This window comes from Delphinus delphis, chromosome 12 (assembly GCF_949987515.2).
Source record: "Delphinus delphis chromosome 12, mDelDel1.2, whole genome shotgun sequence".
Taxonomy (NCBI): Eukaryota; Metazoa; Chordata; class Mammalia; order Artiodactyla; family Delphinidae; genus Delphinus; species Delphinus delphis.
Window position 1 is genome coordinate 75,117,577 of NC_082694.2, and position 16,413 is coordinate 75,133,989.

Here is a 16,413-nt window from a genome sequence, read left to right on the forward strand (position 1 = left end):
TGGCTACCTTAAGATTCAAATTTTCCTGGGCATTAGCATGTAATGGTTCAGTTTGGATTCTGGAACTAGACTGCCCAGGTTCCTTTAGTTTTACATTGTTAGGCAAGCACTTTCATCTTTTAAGCTTTAATTTCCTCATGTGTAGGCAAGGGAAGAAATTGTGAGGATTAAATGAAAATATGTGTGACATGCAGGGGCAGTGAGTACTCAGTGCCTCCTGTTACAGTTAACTTTTGAAAAGGGGTTTTTTGTTTTTAATTTGCCTACATACAGCCTCAAAACATTTGGCTTGGAGCTCATGTTTCTGCAAATGAGCTCTCGATTCAAGCTGCAGGTAAATCACTAAGTAGGAAAACTACTGAAGATATGAGTAAGGAACTTTACAGCATTTTAATTCTTTTTCTTTGTACAGTTAGTCTTTTTTTCTTGGTACTAATATAGGTAACAGTAGCTTTGCCCTGATGTGTATGGCTGCCAGGATGGAGGCAACGCGAGGAAATCAAAGGCAATGTGGTGGGAAAATCTCTCACAAACACACACACCTAGGAAAGCATATTACAGGCTCAGAAGCCACTGAGGTTTTTGGTCTCTGCCATTCCTCACAGCCATCCCTTGCATCATTTTCACTGAGTAGTTTGGGAGCCCTTGGTTCTGGGATTATGCTTCAGTAAAAAGAGTGGTCTGCCAATATATTGATTTCTTTTTTTATTTTATTTATTTTACTTATTAATTTTTGGCTGTGTTGTGTCTTCGTTGCTGCATGCGGGCTTTCTCTAGTTGCAGCGAGCGGGGGCTACTCTTCATTGCCATGCGCAGGCCTCTCACTGCGGTGGCTTTTCTTGTTGCGCAGCACGGGCTCTAGGTGCGCGGGCTTCAGTAGCTGTGGCTTGAAGGCTCTAGAGCGCAGGCTCAGTAGTTGTGGCTCACGGGCTCTAGAGCGCAGGCTCAGTAGTTGTGGTGCACAGGCTTAGTTGCTCCGCGGCATGTGGGATCTTCCTGGACCAGGGCTCAAACCCGTGTCCCCTGCATTGGCAGGCAGATTCTCAACCACTGCGCCACCAGGGAAGCCCTATATTGATGTTTTGCTGAGTGTAAGATTAAAGAGTCGCCTTGGATATTTTATGGGTATCTGCTTGCTTTGAGAGGTGAGCTCTAGTGATAGCCAAGTGAGGAAAAGCGTTCTGTATGGGTCCATCCGACTGATGTGACTTGAAGCCACAGTAACACTCCTCAGTAATTTCTGCCAACTTGGCTTATTATAGCAAGGGAAGCATTTAATTGAGACAGATAATGCCTGTTGGCCTTCTAAATCAATCCCTCTGGCATCTGCCTGCACAACAATGTTAAGACAAGCTGAAGTCTCCTCAGAGTAGGTATTTAGAAATCAGAAACCCAGAGGGTCTCACCCAACTCCTGATACCACTCACAGAATTCAGCCTGAGTCTGCCCGATAACTCCTCATGGACATGGCTGTCTGACTTCCTAGGCAAGACAAGGGCTGCTTGAGAAGATTGTGATTTTTCCCACCTCAGCAGACATTTTAGGAGCAGTGCTGGTGCCCGTGCAGTTGAGTAGGAGATTCCCTTCAAGTTCAGGACCAGGTCTTTATTGTGTATCCAGAACCTAGGTCACGGCCAGACAGGGCTTATGGAAAGAATGGTAAACAGTGGAGAAGAATACACCACCATGGATCTATTCCATGATCAAGTAAGATCATGCTGAGAAAACATGTCCCATTTATTGTTTGGAAAGAGAGTAAGCCTGAGAAAAAATTAGTTTCTATCTCAGTAGCTTTAAATCTAGACGGAAATCAAGATTTCAAAGATAAATACTGGTGAAAAGCACAGCACTGGATGCAGTGCCTTGGGCTGGTAAGGGGAAGGAGAGGTGAATAGACTTACACTAGGATGAGTAGGAGGGCCTGGGAGGTTGGGGTTGAGGCTGTGGCATCAGCTACCATGTTTTCTTACAGTTGTATTTGATGAGCACCTCAAAGAATGAGGTCCTTGAAGCAATGCTGTGGTTAACAATAGGAAATCGTCATAAATTCTTGAGCAGGGAGTGACAAGTGCAGTGCTGGAAAGGATCCACCTACATGATGGGCAAAGCATCAGAAGTAGGGAGAAACTGGAGGGAGGGTGAAGTTAGCTCTGTGAGTTACAGAGCTAAAGAATTCCCATTACAACTGCCAACTCCCATCTCTCGCCTCAGTCTCACCCAGGCCTTTCATGAGAAGGAGCCTTGAAAAGTCAAGGGGTCTCAACATCTGGTGGAACCATCTTACACCAAAGGTTAGGAGGAAAGCATGTGGGTCACCCAGAGGAGAGGAGGGATGTTTGGGAGCCCTCCCTGCCCCTACTTCTTTGAAGCTCAGTTCTGAAATCATACAGGGCACATTCATTGAATGGAATGCAGTAGGATTCACTGAATAGAATTTAAAAAGGAGGCTGAAAGTATATCTTAGAAATATATCTATTACTAGAAATATATCTTAGGAATCTTTGAAATACTGTTCATTTTTAATAACTCCTAGGTAAAAGACCTAATCTAATCTGGAATAAACTATTTGGGCTAACTTCAAAATTAATTACAGTGAGAGTGCTATGCAAAACCTGGGGGACTCGAGCCAAAGCCTATTCAGAGAAAATGCTTAGCAAAAAAGTCTGAAGATAATTTAATAATTTAGTAAAATAAAATAATTACCAAAAAAATAAGTGGAAGGAATTAATAATAAACCCCACATAAAAGAACAGAGTCAGTTAAAAACAAGAATGAATTAGACATGCTTTTGGCAAATTTGAGTTATGAAAAAAGATGGAAAATGCAAACAGTAATCAGATATAAAATTATTTTTTTAATTATAGGAGACCATTTATATTAAAAGTCTACCTGTAAATTAAAAATCAAATGAAATGGATAATTCTCTAGGGCAATATAAAGTTCAAGAATTGATTCAAGAGAAAGACAAATATTATATGATACCACTTATATGTAGAATCTAAAACATAATGCAAATGAATTGAGATACAAAACAGACATAGGAAACAAACTTATGGTTACCAAAGGGGAAAGGGAGCAGGGGAGGGATAAATTAGGAATATGGGATTAACAGATACAAAGTACTATGCATAAAATAGATAAGCAATAAGGATTTACTGTATAGCACAGGAAACAGTATCTTGTAATAACCTATAATGGGAAAGAATCTGAAATATATATGTATGTATATGTGTATATGTGTGTGTATATATATACATATATATATATCTGAATCACTTTGCTAACTAACACAATATTGTAAATCAACTATACTTCAATAAAAAAAAGAATTGATTCAAGAAGAGTAGAAAACTTGAACAGACCAATAATCATAAAAGAAATTAAGGTAGTCAAAAGAACAAAGTTGAAGGAAGGTCTCACATGTCCTGATTTCAAAACTTTTTATAAAGCTACAGCAATCAAAAAACAGTGTTTGGATGTTAACTAGAATTATTGTGGTGATCATTTTGCAATACATACAAATACCATATCATTATGTTGTACACCTGAAACTAATATGTCAATTATCTCTTAAAAAATCAAAACAAGACAAAACAAACAGAAACAGTGTGGGACTAGCATAAAGACAAACATATAAACCAACAGAATAGAAGAGAGAGTGCAGAAATAAACCCTCACGTATATGGTCAAATTCAACACGAGTGCCAAGAACGTTCAATAGAGGAAAGAACAGTCTTTTCAACAAATGGTGCTGGGAAAACATGATATCCTCATGCTAAATAATGAAGTTGGACCTTACCTTACAGCATGTACAAAAATTAACTCAACATGGATTAAAGACCTAAATGCAAGACCTAAAACTATAAAACTCCTAGAAGAAAACATGGGAAAAGCTTCATGACATTGGATTTGGCAATGATTCCTTGCATGTAATGCCATAAGTACATGCAACAAAAGCAAAAGTAGTTAAATGGGACTGTATCAAACTTTAAAATGCCTGCATCAAAGGGAACAATCAGCAGAGTGAAAAAGCAACCTACAGGATGGGAGAAAATATTTGCAAGCCATGTATCTGATAAGGGGTTAATATCCAAGATACATGGGACTTCCCTGGCGGTCCAGTGGTTAAGACTTTGCCTTCCAATGCAGGGGCTGCGGGTTCCATCCCTGGTCGGGGAGCTAAGATCCCACCTGCCTCTTGGCCAGAAAAACCAAAGCATAAAACAGAAGCAATGTTGTAACAAATTCAATAAAGACTTTAAAAATGGTGCACATCAAAAAAAATCTTTAAAAAAAAATATATATATATATAAAGAACTACAACTCAAGAAGAAAAAACACAACCCTATTAAAAAATGGGTAAAGGACATGAAGAAACATTTCTCCAAAGATGATATACAAATGGCCAACAAGCATATGAAAAAATACTCAACATCACTAACCATTAGGTAACTGCAAATCAAAACCACAATGAGATATTACCCCTTGCCCATTAGAATGGCTATTATCAAGCAGAAAATAGCAAGTGTTAGTGAGGATATACAAAAACTGGAGCCCTGTGCACTGCTGGTGGGACTGTAAAATGGTGCAGCTGCTATGGAAAACAGTATGGCGGTTCCTCAAAAAATTAAAGATAGAATTACCATATGATCCAGCAATCCCACTTCTGGGTATATATCCAAAAGAAAGTAGGATCTCAAAGAGGTATTTGCACACCCATGTTTATAGCAGCATTATTCACAATAGCCAAAAGGCAGAAACAATCCAAGTGTCCATTGATGGATGAATGGATTAAAAAATGTGGTATATACCTACAATGGAATATTATTCAGCCTTAATAAAGAAGGAAATTTTGACACAAGCTACAACATGAATAAACCTTGAGGACATTATGCTAAGTGAAATAGCTAGTCACAAAAAGACATGCTGTATGATTCCACTTAAATGAGGAATTTTAAATAGTTAAATTCATAGAAACAGAATAGTGGTTGCCAGGAACTGGGGGGGTGAGGGGGAAATGGAGAGTCGCTGTTAAATGAATATAGAATTTTAGTTTTGCAAGATGAAAAAGTTCTAGAGATCTGTTGCACAACAATGTGAGTATACTTAACACTACTGAGCTGTACACTTAAAAATGTTTAAGAAGGAAGGAAAGAAAGAAAAAGGGAGGTAACAAAGATACACCCTTAAAATAAAGGCACAAGCCCAGACTGTCTGGGCGGTGAGCCTACTGTAAATCTTCAAGGAGCATGTAATTCCTAGTTTATATAAACTTTACAGACCATGGAGAATAATGAAAGTTTCCCAGCTTATTCTACAAAGCTGTGATAACCTGGAAAACAACACAGAATGATAGTACGCACACAAACAATAACCGTGGGCTATTTTCATTTACGTGTATAGATACAAAACTCTTAGGTAATACGTAAACCAGTCACATCCAGCAGTCATATTTCATGACCACACAGAATTTTATCACAGGAATTCAGGATAGTTGAACATTAGAAATTGTATTAATGTAATTTAGTACATTAATACATAAGGGAAAACAAATCATATCAAACAGTAAGAAAAGCAACTGATAAATTTCAATACCCATTTCTTTTTTTAAAGTTTTTATTGAAGTATAGTTGATTTACAATGTTGTGTTAGTTTCGGGTGTCTAGCTCAATACCCATTGCTGATAAAAACTCATAACAAGCTAACAATGTTGAGAAACTTCCTTAACCTAAAAAGTAGTATCTATCAAAAATTTAAAGCAAATAGCGGGGCTTCCCTGGTGACACAGTGGTTAAGAATCCGTCTGCCAATGCAGGGGACACAGGTTCGAGCCCTGGTCCAGGAAGATCCCAAATGCCTGGAGCAACTAAGCCTGTGCGCCACAACTACTGAGCCCGTGTGCCACAACTACTGAAGCCCGTGTGCCTAGCGCCTGTGCTCCGCAACAAGAGACGCCACCGCAATGAGAAGCCTGTGTACTGCAATGAAGAGTAGCCCCTGCTCACTGCAACTAGAGAAAGCCCGCATGCAGCAGTGAAGACCCAATGCAGCCAAAATATAATTAATTAATAAATTTAAAAAATAAAATAAAATGGCTTGGTGTTTGTATTATAAATAAATAAAGCAAACAGCAAGCTTAATGTTGAAACATTAGAAGTAATCCCATTAAAGACAGAAGCAAATAAGGATGTCCACAATCTCCACCGTTATTCAACATAAAGCAGGGGGCCCTAGACAATGCTTTAAGAAAAGCATTAGAGGGACTTCCCTGGTGGTCCAGTAGTTAAGACTCTGTGCACCCAATGCAGGGGGCCTGGGTTTGATCCCTGGTCAGGGAACTAGATTCCACATGCCGCAACTAAAGATCCTGCATGCTGCAACTAAGACCCGGCACAGCCAAATAAATAAATATTTAAAATAAAAAAGAAAGAAAGAAAGAAAGAAAAGCGTAAGAAGTATAAGTTTTAGAAAGGAAAAAAATGATAGAATGGTTTACCTAAAAAAATCCAAGAGAATCAACTGAAAAAGTTTTAGAACTATTAAGAGTTCAAGCAGTTGGCCAGATACAAGATTAATATACAACAACTAGTAATAGCTATAGCTTTTCTATCCAGCAAAAAGAGCTAAATTTTTGAAAAATTCATGATAGTACCTAAAGCTCTGAAGTAACCATGAAAAAAGCAAATAAGAAATTTTCAATGTGAAGAAAATAATTTTCATTGAAAGATGGTAAAGAGGAATGGATGAAAATAGCGACAGCATATTCCTGGATAAGAAGATTTGATGTTGCAAATTGTTATTTTCCCTCAAATTAATCTATAAATTCAATTCACCCAAAGAGTTCAGACTATGTCCTTCAAGTGCCATTTCTCATTGGCTAATTACAGGTCTAGGGTAGGAAGTGCCCAAGATGAGCCTGCAATATTCGTCATATTCTAATACATTTTGCTCTATTTTTGCTATGAAATAAACCACCCCCAAATCCAGCAGCTTAAAACGACAGCAATCCTCCTTCTTCTTCTTCTTCTTTTTTTTAATTCATAGATTAGTTGGGGAATTCCCTGGTGGTCCAGTGGTTAGGACTCCACGCTTTCACAGCCAGGGCCCGGTTCAATCCCTGGTCAGGGAACTAAGTTCCCACAAGCTGAGTGGTGCAGCCAAAAAAAAAAAAAAGCACTCATAGATTAGCCGTGTGGACCAGAATCAGCAGGGCAGCATGTCTGCTGCATTTGGTCAGCTGGGGCAGGCTGAAGGCTGGGGGCTAGAATCATAAGACAGTGAATTCTCTCACATGTCTGGCAGTTGACGCCAGCTGCCAGCTGTCAGCCACACATGGAGGCCTCTTCCCATAGCCTGGTTTTCTCACTTTGTGATGACTGGGTTCTGAAGGGGAGGGGAAGGGGGTAAGCAAAGCCCCCCACCTCCATCACCCTCACACCTGCAGTCAGGTCAGCACCCTTGACTCTCTTCCAACGGTCTGCAGGGCAATGTTTGTTCCACAGCTTACTGGTGTGGACTCCAGAACAAGTCACTTACATCCCAGGGACACGCTTTCCTCATTTGTAAAATAAGGTAAGCACAGGATTAGGGCTGGGGCCAAGGTGCAACCTTCATGTTATATATAGTATTGTTCGATTTTTTTATGATTTTTTTATTATGTGACTGTATTTGTTATTATGAAAATAAAGTCTTACCACATGACCCAGCAATGGTGCTCCTAAGTATTTACCCAAATGAGCTGAAAATTTATGTCCATGCAAAAAACTGCACACAGATGTTGATAGCAGCTTGACCTCATAATTGCTAAAACTTGGAAGCAACAAAGATATCCTTCAGTAGGTGAATGGATACACAAATGAATGCATCCAGACAATGGAATATTATTGAGATAAAGAGAAATGAGCCATCAAGTTATGAAAAGACAGGGAGGAACCTGAAATGCATGTTACTTGGTGAAAGAAGCCAATATGAAAAGGCTACGTCCTCTGCGTGCGGCACTGTGTGAGCCAGTGACACCGGACGAAGCAGAAAGGGGGAGAAAAGCTTTGCACTAAACATCTACCATGGTTCTGCGGAGACGGCCGTGAGCAAGGGGCAACGCACCGGTGCCCCGGCTCCTTCATTGAGTGGAAAGTAAGCTAGAAAACCACGAAGGTCCACACGACAAAGCCCACATCATTCACAACCGAATTTGGCTTCCCTTTCCGGAACGTTGGAGAGTGGATGCGCTCGACGGGCACTGGCTGCTCCAGGGGATCAGGGCGTTCAGACGCCTGGATGGCATCAAGATGTCCCTGTGAGCGCTGGGTTTTTGTGGAGGCAGAGTTCAGCAGACCTCACAACATCCCAGCGGCTCCAGGAGAAGCAGCAGCTGTGACATCCAGGACTTGAGGTGGGATGCAGGGCCCGTGGCGCCTTTCGTGGATTCTCATCACCTGGTGTGCGCGGGCACTCAGCCGGCGGCTGCCGTGTGTGCATCCAGGCCTTCACGCGTGCACTCGTGCATTCCCTTGTTTGCGACATTCAGCCCGGTTACCTGTCATGAGCCCTGGCCTCGCCCCTCCCAGCACTGTGCGCAAGTTAGTCCCAAAGTGCTGTGAGCTCAGTGCCCTCATTGGTAAAACACAGACGGTAACCGTCCCTTTTTTGCAAGATGATTGTGGGTTAAACAAATTAAGGCAGTAAAACTGCAAGAACAGAGCCAGGCCTATAGGAGACCCTTAGCAAATGCAAAGACACAGGTCTCTGCAGGTGTATGAGCATCAATTCACTTACAAAGGAGGCCAAGGGTATCTCCAGGAGACGCGTGAGTTTTCAGATGAGACCCAGTTGGGTTGGGACAGAAAACAGAGGAGGAATTTTTCCACCCTCATCTTTATATTCACTTTATTTTCTAAAAAAAAGTGTGCTGTCTAATGAGAAAAGCGGAATGGGGTGACTTGGTGTTAATTTTGGAGATTTCTCTTATTTGTTAATCTTTCACGAACAAGTGTAGCCCAGGGCAAATCTCTAACAATTCTGGGATTTGGGAAGAAAAGACAAAGCCGTTTGTGGGCAATTCTGGTTCTCTTCTGCAAAGATTCTCAAGCCAGAGCAGCAGGGCAGGGTGGTGCGGGGAGAATCCTACCTTTGGTAGAAAATGTGGAAACCCAGGGTCATGTGTGGAGCCAGGATGAGAATATTTGATGCTGGTAAGTGCACAAGTTGTCCTAGGGTGGGCTTGGGGGTGGGTTCTGGTCTTTTCCAACAAGGAAGAGAATATTTGCCTTCATCTGGGTGTGGGTGAGTGGCTAAAGGGGCTAGGCTTGGAGTTACCCACCAAAGAACAATCTCGATGTGCGCATTTCTCCAAGCATTGGCCAAATCCATCACGATGGACATCATTCATTCATCCATCCCTTTGTTCATTTATGACATTTATTATAGAATAAGTGGGAAGATCAGATAAAGTGTTGGATCACCTTATTTCACAAAGAAATCCCTTGTGGTTCTACCACAAATTTTTAAAATTTTATTTTATTTCATTTTTAATTTTTTAAAAATTGAAGTACAGTTGATTTACAACGTCTCAGGTGTACAGCAAAGACTGACTCAGTTATTCTTTTTCATATTCTTTTCCATTATAGATTATTACAAGATATTAAATATAGTTCCCTGTGCTATACATTAGACCTTTGTTGTTTATCCATTTTATATACAGTAATGTATGTCTGTTAATCCCAAATTCCTAATTTATCCCTCTATCCCCTGTTCCCCTTTGGTAACCATAAGTCTGTTTTCTATGTCTGTGAGTCTGTTTCTGTTTTGTAAATAAGTTCATTTGTATCATTTTTTAAGATTCCACGTAGGAGTGTTATCATGACTTCACTTAGTATGATAATCTCTAGGTCCATCCATGTTGCTGCAAATGGCATTATTTCATGCTTTTCAGTGGCTTGAGTAATAGTCCATTGTATAGATGTACCACATCTTCTTTGTCCATTCATCTGTCGATGGACATTTAGGTTGCTTCCATGTCTTGGCTATTGTAAATAATGCTGCTATGGAAAAAAAAAAGGCTACGTGCTGTGTGATTCCAACAATATGACATTCTAGAAAAGCTCAATCTATGGAGACAGTAAGAAGCTCAGGGTTTACTAGGGGTTGTGTGGTGGGGAGGGATGAATAGGTGGGGCAGAGGGGATTTTTAGGGCAGTGAAACTACCCTGTGTGATATGATAATGGTGGGTCCATGACCGTATATATTTATCAGAACTCATAGAATGTACACCACCAAGAATGAATCCTAATGTGAACTGTGAACTTTAGTTAATAATAATGTATCAATATTGCTTCATCAATTGTAACAGATGTAACCCCCCCCCCCCGCCCAGTAATGCAGGGTGTTAGTAATGGGGAAACTATGGGGGGCTTGTATATGGGAACTCTCTGTACTCTTTCCTCAATTTTTCTGTAAACCTAAAACTGCTCTTAAAAAGTCTATTAATTAGACAAAAGAAAAGAAGGAGGGCAGGAAAGAAGGAAGGAGGGAGGGGGGACAAAAGAAAACCCCTCTTCACACAGGGCCTGCTTCACTGTGGGCTCTTAGCAGACGGGAGTTTCCTGCCTCTTTCCCTTCCCACTCTCCTGGGTCGGGCTTGACCATGTGCTTGGGCGTGAAAGGCGTGGGTGGGGGAGAAAGGGGGATGAAGCGTCTCTGCCCCTCTGTGACCTTCCTCAGTGACCTTCACACTCCTTAGCTTGGCTCCACCTCTGCCCCTCCCCTCCTCCGTGGTCCTGAACACTAAGGGGACAGCGATACTCACCAGGGCACGCATGGCCCTGGCCCTTCCAGGCCTGGCAGGCAAGCCCTTGTCCACCTGGAACAGACCTTCCCACTTGCTGCTCTGCCCGGCAAAACTCTACTCTTGGGAAGCCTTCCCTGTTCAGTTCTGGGCCCCCATGGCCCCTGAATCACCACATCATAGGACCCTAAGACTGTATCCCTGCCAAGAGCTGTGCCAGGACCTGGGTCAGGACAGGTGTTCGATGCCATTTTAACAGCCCTGGGAAGGGATGCGGAAGCCCAGCCTGCAGGGGGACCAATTCAGCAGAGTTCTCAGAATCTCCTTCCATGCAGCCCATCCACTGCCATCCTAGGAAGGTTGACTCCCTGCATGAAGAAGCCCATGTGAGGATATTCGGCAGCATTTTTTGATAGCAAAGTCTTAACAACATCACCCATCAGAAGGGAGATGGTGAAAGACCAACACAGAGCCAAACCAGGGAATCGCCGCAAGACTGAGTCTGGTTATAGATACCGACATGTCTAAGACATGTTAAGTCAAAAAGGCGAGTTGCAGATGTCTGTATAAGTACCATTTATGTGTGTAAATGCAGAGGAAAAGGTCTGAATAAACCCCGCCCTTCTCGTAGCGTTTGAATTTTTGATAGCCTGAATATATACTTGGGTTACTTGTATTTTTAAAAAATGGGATGGATCTATATATGTTGACTTGGAAATAGGCCCAATATATATAGTTAACCTAAATATTAACACACACATGCAACTGTGTATACATAGGAAAAAAACTGGAAGGATTCATAACAAACTTTTAACAGTGGTTACCTTGAGGAGTGGGCTAAAGGAACTTTTCAAGTTTTGTTGTTTGCTTTGACACTGTTTGAATTTATTACGACCAGCAAACTTTAAAATAACAATAAAGCCCATTTTCTAAGGAAGGGTTTGATGAATGAATAACTGAACGATTGAATGGATCAAGATGGGTAAATTAAGAGACCCTTTGGCAGGAAGTTGAAGCTCTCACTCCTAGCCTGTCTCCTCCCCAAAGAGGGCTCGTCTAGAGGACTGGAGGGTGGCCCAGACCCTCCCCCTCAGGCCAGGAGAAATGTGGGAAAATTGCCTTCTCATCAGAGGGCTCTCCACCGTCTGCGGGTGCAGGACCACCACCCAGCGTTGGCGTTCACAGCCCTCCACGACCCCAGCCCACTGCACCTTCCCAGCATAAGCGCAGTGATCTGGTTTCCAGTAAAACAAGGCACTTTCCAGCCCCTCTCACTTTGCTCACTCTGTGTCCTCTGCCTGGAGGGCCCTTCCCTTTCTGCTCTGCAGAGACAAGGCCTACTTGTCATTAGAAGCTCCCACCATCTCACGGGCCTCCTCTGAACTCGCCTGGCCTCACTGCCTGGCTCCTATTGGGCAGAGGTCCTGAATAAGTGTGTCTGCCTGCATGTCCATGGAGTATAATTGCTTTACAATGGTGTGTTAGTATAATTGCTTTACAATGGTGTGTTAGAAACTATAGAAACTATATTCACTTTATAACAAAGTGAATCAGTTATACATATACATATATCCCCATACCCCCTCCCTCTTGCATCTCCCTCCCACCCTCCCTATCCCACCCCTCTAGGTGGTCACAAAGCACCGAGGTGATCTCCCTGTGCTATGCGGCTGCTTCCCACTAGCTAGCTATTTTACATTTGGTAGTGTATATATGTCCATGCCACGCTCTCACTTCGTCCCAGGGAAGCTCAGAGTCTTAACCACTGGACCGCCAGGGAAGTCCAAGGCATTATTGTTTAATAGATATGGAGTTTCATTTTGGGAAGATGAAAGAAGATCTATACTGTAGATAGATGGTGATGGTTGCACAACAATGTGAATGTGCTTAATGCCACTGAACTGTACACTTAAAATGGTTAAAATGGGAACTTCCCTGGCGGTCCAGTGGTTAAGACTCCGTGCTTCCACCGCAGGGGGCATGGGTTTGATCCCTGTTCAGGGAACTAACATCCTACATGCCGCACGGTACGGCCAAGAAAAAAAAACAAAATACAACAACAATAATGCCTCATTCTCCCCTCTCTCCAACCCCTGGCAACCACTACTCTCTCCTCTGTCTCTATGAGTCTGGCTACCCTAGGAACCTCACGTAAGTGGCATCATACAGTATTTGTCCTTTTGTGACTGGTTTATTTAACTGAGCAGGAAATCTTCCAGGTTCATCAGTGTTATGGCATGTACCAGATTTTCCTTCCCTTTTAGGGCTGAATAATACTCCTTTGTACTTATATACCACCTTTTATTTATCCATACATCTGTCAGTGGGCACTTGGGTTGCTTCCACCTTTTGGCTATTGGGAATAATGCTGCCATGAACGTGGGTGTACAAATATCTGTTCTAGTCCCTGCTTTTAATTCTTTTGGGTATATATCCGGAAGTGGAATTTCTAGATCATATGGTAATTCTATTTTTAATTTTCTGAGGAACATTATTATTTTTCTTTTTTTAAAATTTTTATCGCAGTATAGTTGATTTACAATGTTGTGTTAGTTTCTGCTGTACAGCAAAGTGAATCAGTTGTACATATACACGTATCCACTCTTTTTTAGATACTTTTCCCATATAGGTCATTACAGAGTATTGAGTAGAGTTCCCTATGTTATACAGTAGGTCCTTATTAGTTATCTATTCCATATATAGTAGTGTGTATATGTCAATCGCAATCTCCCAGTTTATCCCTCCTCACCCCTCTCCCCCTTTGGTAACCATAAGTTTGTTTTCTGCATCTGTGACTCTATTTCTGTTTTGTAAATAAGTTCATTTGTACCATTTTTTTAGATTCCACATATAAGGGAACCTTATTTTTTATTATATGTTTGAAATGGTTCACAGTAAAACGATTAACGGTATTTTAAAATGCTTCACAATGGCAAGAAGTTACTCTGAAAACGCATCGTCTGGAAGCATGCCCTTACATGCGTCTAATACTCTTTAAGAACTCGAAATATTTAGTGGATGTGGCATTGGCTCCCCCAAATCAAAGCCCCTAGAAGGTTAAGCTACACCCACACTGGTATTCAAGCTCCCCTTGCTAGTGCTGCCTTCATGAAGGCACAGGACACACTTCAGGTCAGTGAGATGGGAAGAGAAGTGTGTGTGTGGTGGGGAGTGAACTTCAGGAACTATTTCCTTACTCCTAAGAAAGACACTAGGAGAAGGTGGCCTTGGTCCCAGGCGTGGCTGTAACGCTGCCATTCTGTCACCATCTTGAAGGTGGAGCCACAGAGGAGAAGGCAGAGCCGAAGGGTAGGAGGGGCTTAAGTTCCAGTGTTGTGGAGTTTTTGGCTGTTGAGTGGGTAATACAGGTATAGGTACATGCAATAAATGTCCTATTATTCAAGCGACTTGAGTGGAAGCTATTAGTTGAGGTTGAAAGCATCTTCACTGATTGAGTAAATAACTTCTAATTTAAAAAATTAGATAAGTAATATATATATATTCTAATTATAAACACTTAATAATACTGAGAAAATTTTAAAGTTCTCCTTCACTTTCCCCATCCCATTTTCCTTCCCTAGACCTTTTTTACTATATACATATGCAGTCTATGTTTACACACGTTTTAAGAAAATGTTGGCTATACTACATATAGATCATTCTTTACATCGCTTTTTTAACCTAAAAATAGGTTTTGAAAAATGTTCCATACCATTTTCTTAATTTAAAAAAGTGTTGTATAGTATTCCATGGTGTGGGAATACCCACATTTATTTCACTGTTCCTTTATCAGTGAACATTTAGACATGCCTCTTTGGGCACTGGTGAAAATACTTGTGAAGAGTGAATTCACTGAAGCAGAATTCCTGAGTTAATGGATAAGTGCATTTTAAGTTTTGATAGATGTCATCTTGCCCAGAGAATGCTTGTGCCAATGTAGGTGCCTAATGCAACAAAGGGGCAGCCCCCGTGCCCAAGTTTCACCCTCCCCCCGCCCACACACACAGCTGCCAGCCTCTTCCTACCCTCTCTCCTCCAGCTGCCACCCCAGTGGCAACAGCAAGCCTTTCTCCCAGAAGGAAGCCCTGTGTGTACGTGGGAAAAGTGACAGAAATGAGGGGCGGGGACACTGGCCCTGCCTTCCAGGAACTTCTTTTCTCTCATGGGAGAAGGAAGCAACACTGAAGGCAGTTAGTGACTCAACAGGGATGATATTAAAAATATTTAATACCCCCATTAGGAACACGAATCAGGAGGAGGCCTAGACTTAGTGCCTCCAGATGGGAGGCTGCAGGCCCTCTGCTCAGCCAGACATTAACCCTTTAGGTGTCAGATCTATGAAGGTCTGGGGGAATCCCAAGGAAGGGGCTGATGAGAGTGCGGACAGGGCGGCCACAGCAGTGCATATGGGCTTACGTCCCTGTGGCATTCCAAGGGGTCGTAGGGGATCTGAGGAGGCACATGTCCTGGCTACTATGGGACTCTGAGAGAGCTTCTGGGAGGAAGATTTTCTTGCAGAATTTGGGTTGGGAGGAGGAGCAAGCAGGCCAGGAATCAGCTGGGTCAAGGCAAGCCCTGACCCTCTACTTCCTTTCTCTGTTTAAGTGTCCTCCTTGAGTCCCCTCCTCTTCCTAATCTGCCCAGAGAAATATACATTGATCTGGGGCAAATTTACTCAGTTTGAAAGAAACAGTGAACTGGTCATTTTTATAATATAAAAAGACTCCATCACATGCTCCCTGACCTCAATCTTCTTTATCTTGTGCATTAGAGAGAGGCAAGATTTCAAACGTACCTACTTTTCCTCCATATTGGGTTGAAAGGGCTAGAGAGCTGACTTCAGACCATGAGCCACCCCCTGGCGGACACACACATGGCCTTCTTTTTTTTTTTTCATGGTCTTCTACCAAAAGGGCATTTTACCCCGGACCCCCTGAGCTCCTTGGAGGAGCCCTGCCTGGTACCATGCTGTTGGACGATCCTTGAAACCGAGGCACTAAGAGACCCTGCATCAGGCCTCAAGAACCCGGATGAGGATCTGTCGTCCCTCATAGACAGATCCGGGGACACTGAGACCCCGGAAGGGAGAGCTTCCTGAGGTCAAACAAGTATACAGGAGCAGAGGCAAAACCAGGGCTGAGTGCTGTGTGGGCGTGGGGGTGGGGCATCACTTTTTAGTGGCCTGATGGGAGGAGCGGCTAAGATGGGGCGCAGGAGGTTGCTTAGCTCACCGCAAACCTGCAGGGTGGGTGGAGAAGAATCCAGGGGCCCACAGCTAACTGTCCCTACTTGCAAAACCCAGGACCCGGGAACGTTTAATCCGTTTAAAGAGAAACACGGGAGACTGCCCAAGAGGCCAAGACGCCTCAGGAGGCTTTTTGGTTTCTAGTTCCGGCCAACCGGGCGGGCCTTGTCCTCTGCCTAGGGAGGGCGGGTGGGGAAGACGCCATCTTTGGTCTCCAGGTCCAAGGTCGTTTGGCACCATCTCTCCCGCCTACCAGATTGCCGGCAGGGCTCCGCCGGTTCTTCCCCATTTCTTTCCCTGCAATGGAAGCATGGAGTCTTAACCACTGGACCGCCAGGGAAGTCTCCCCCCCCTTTTCTTTCGGGACCTTTTGCAGTACACCCG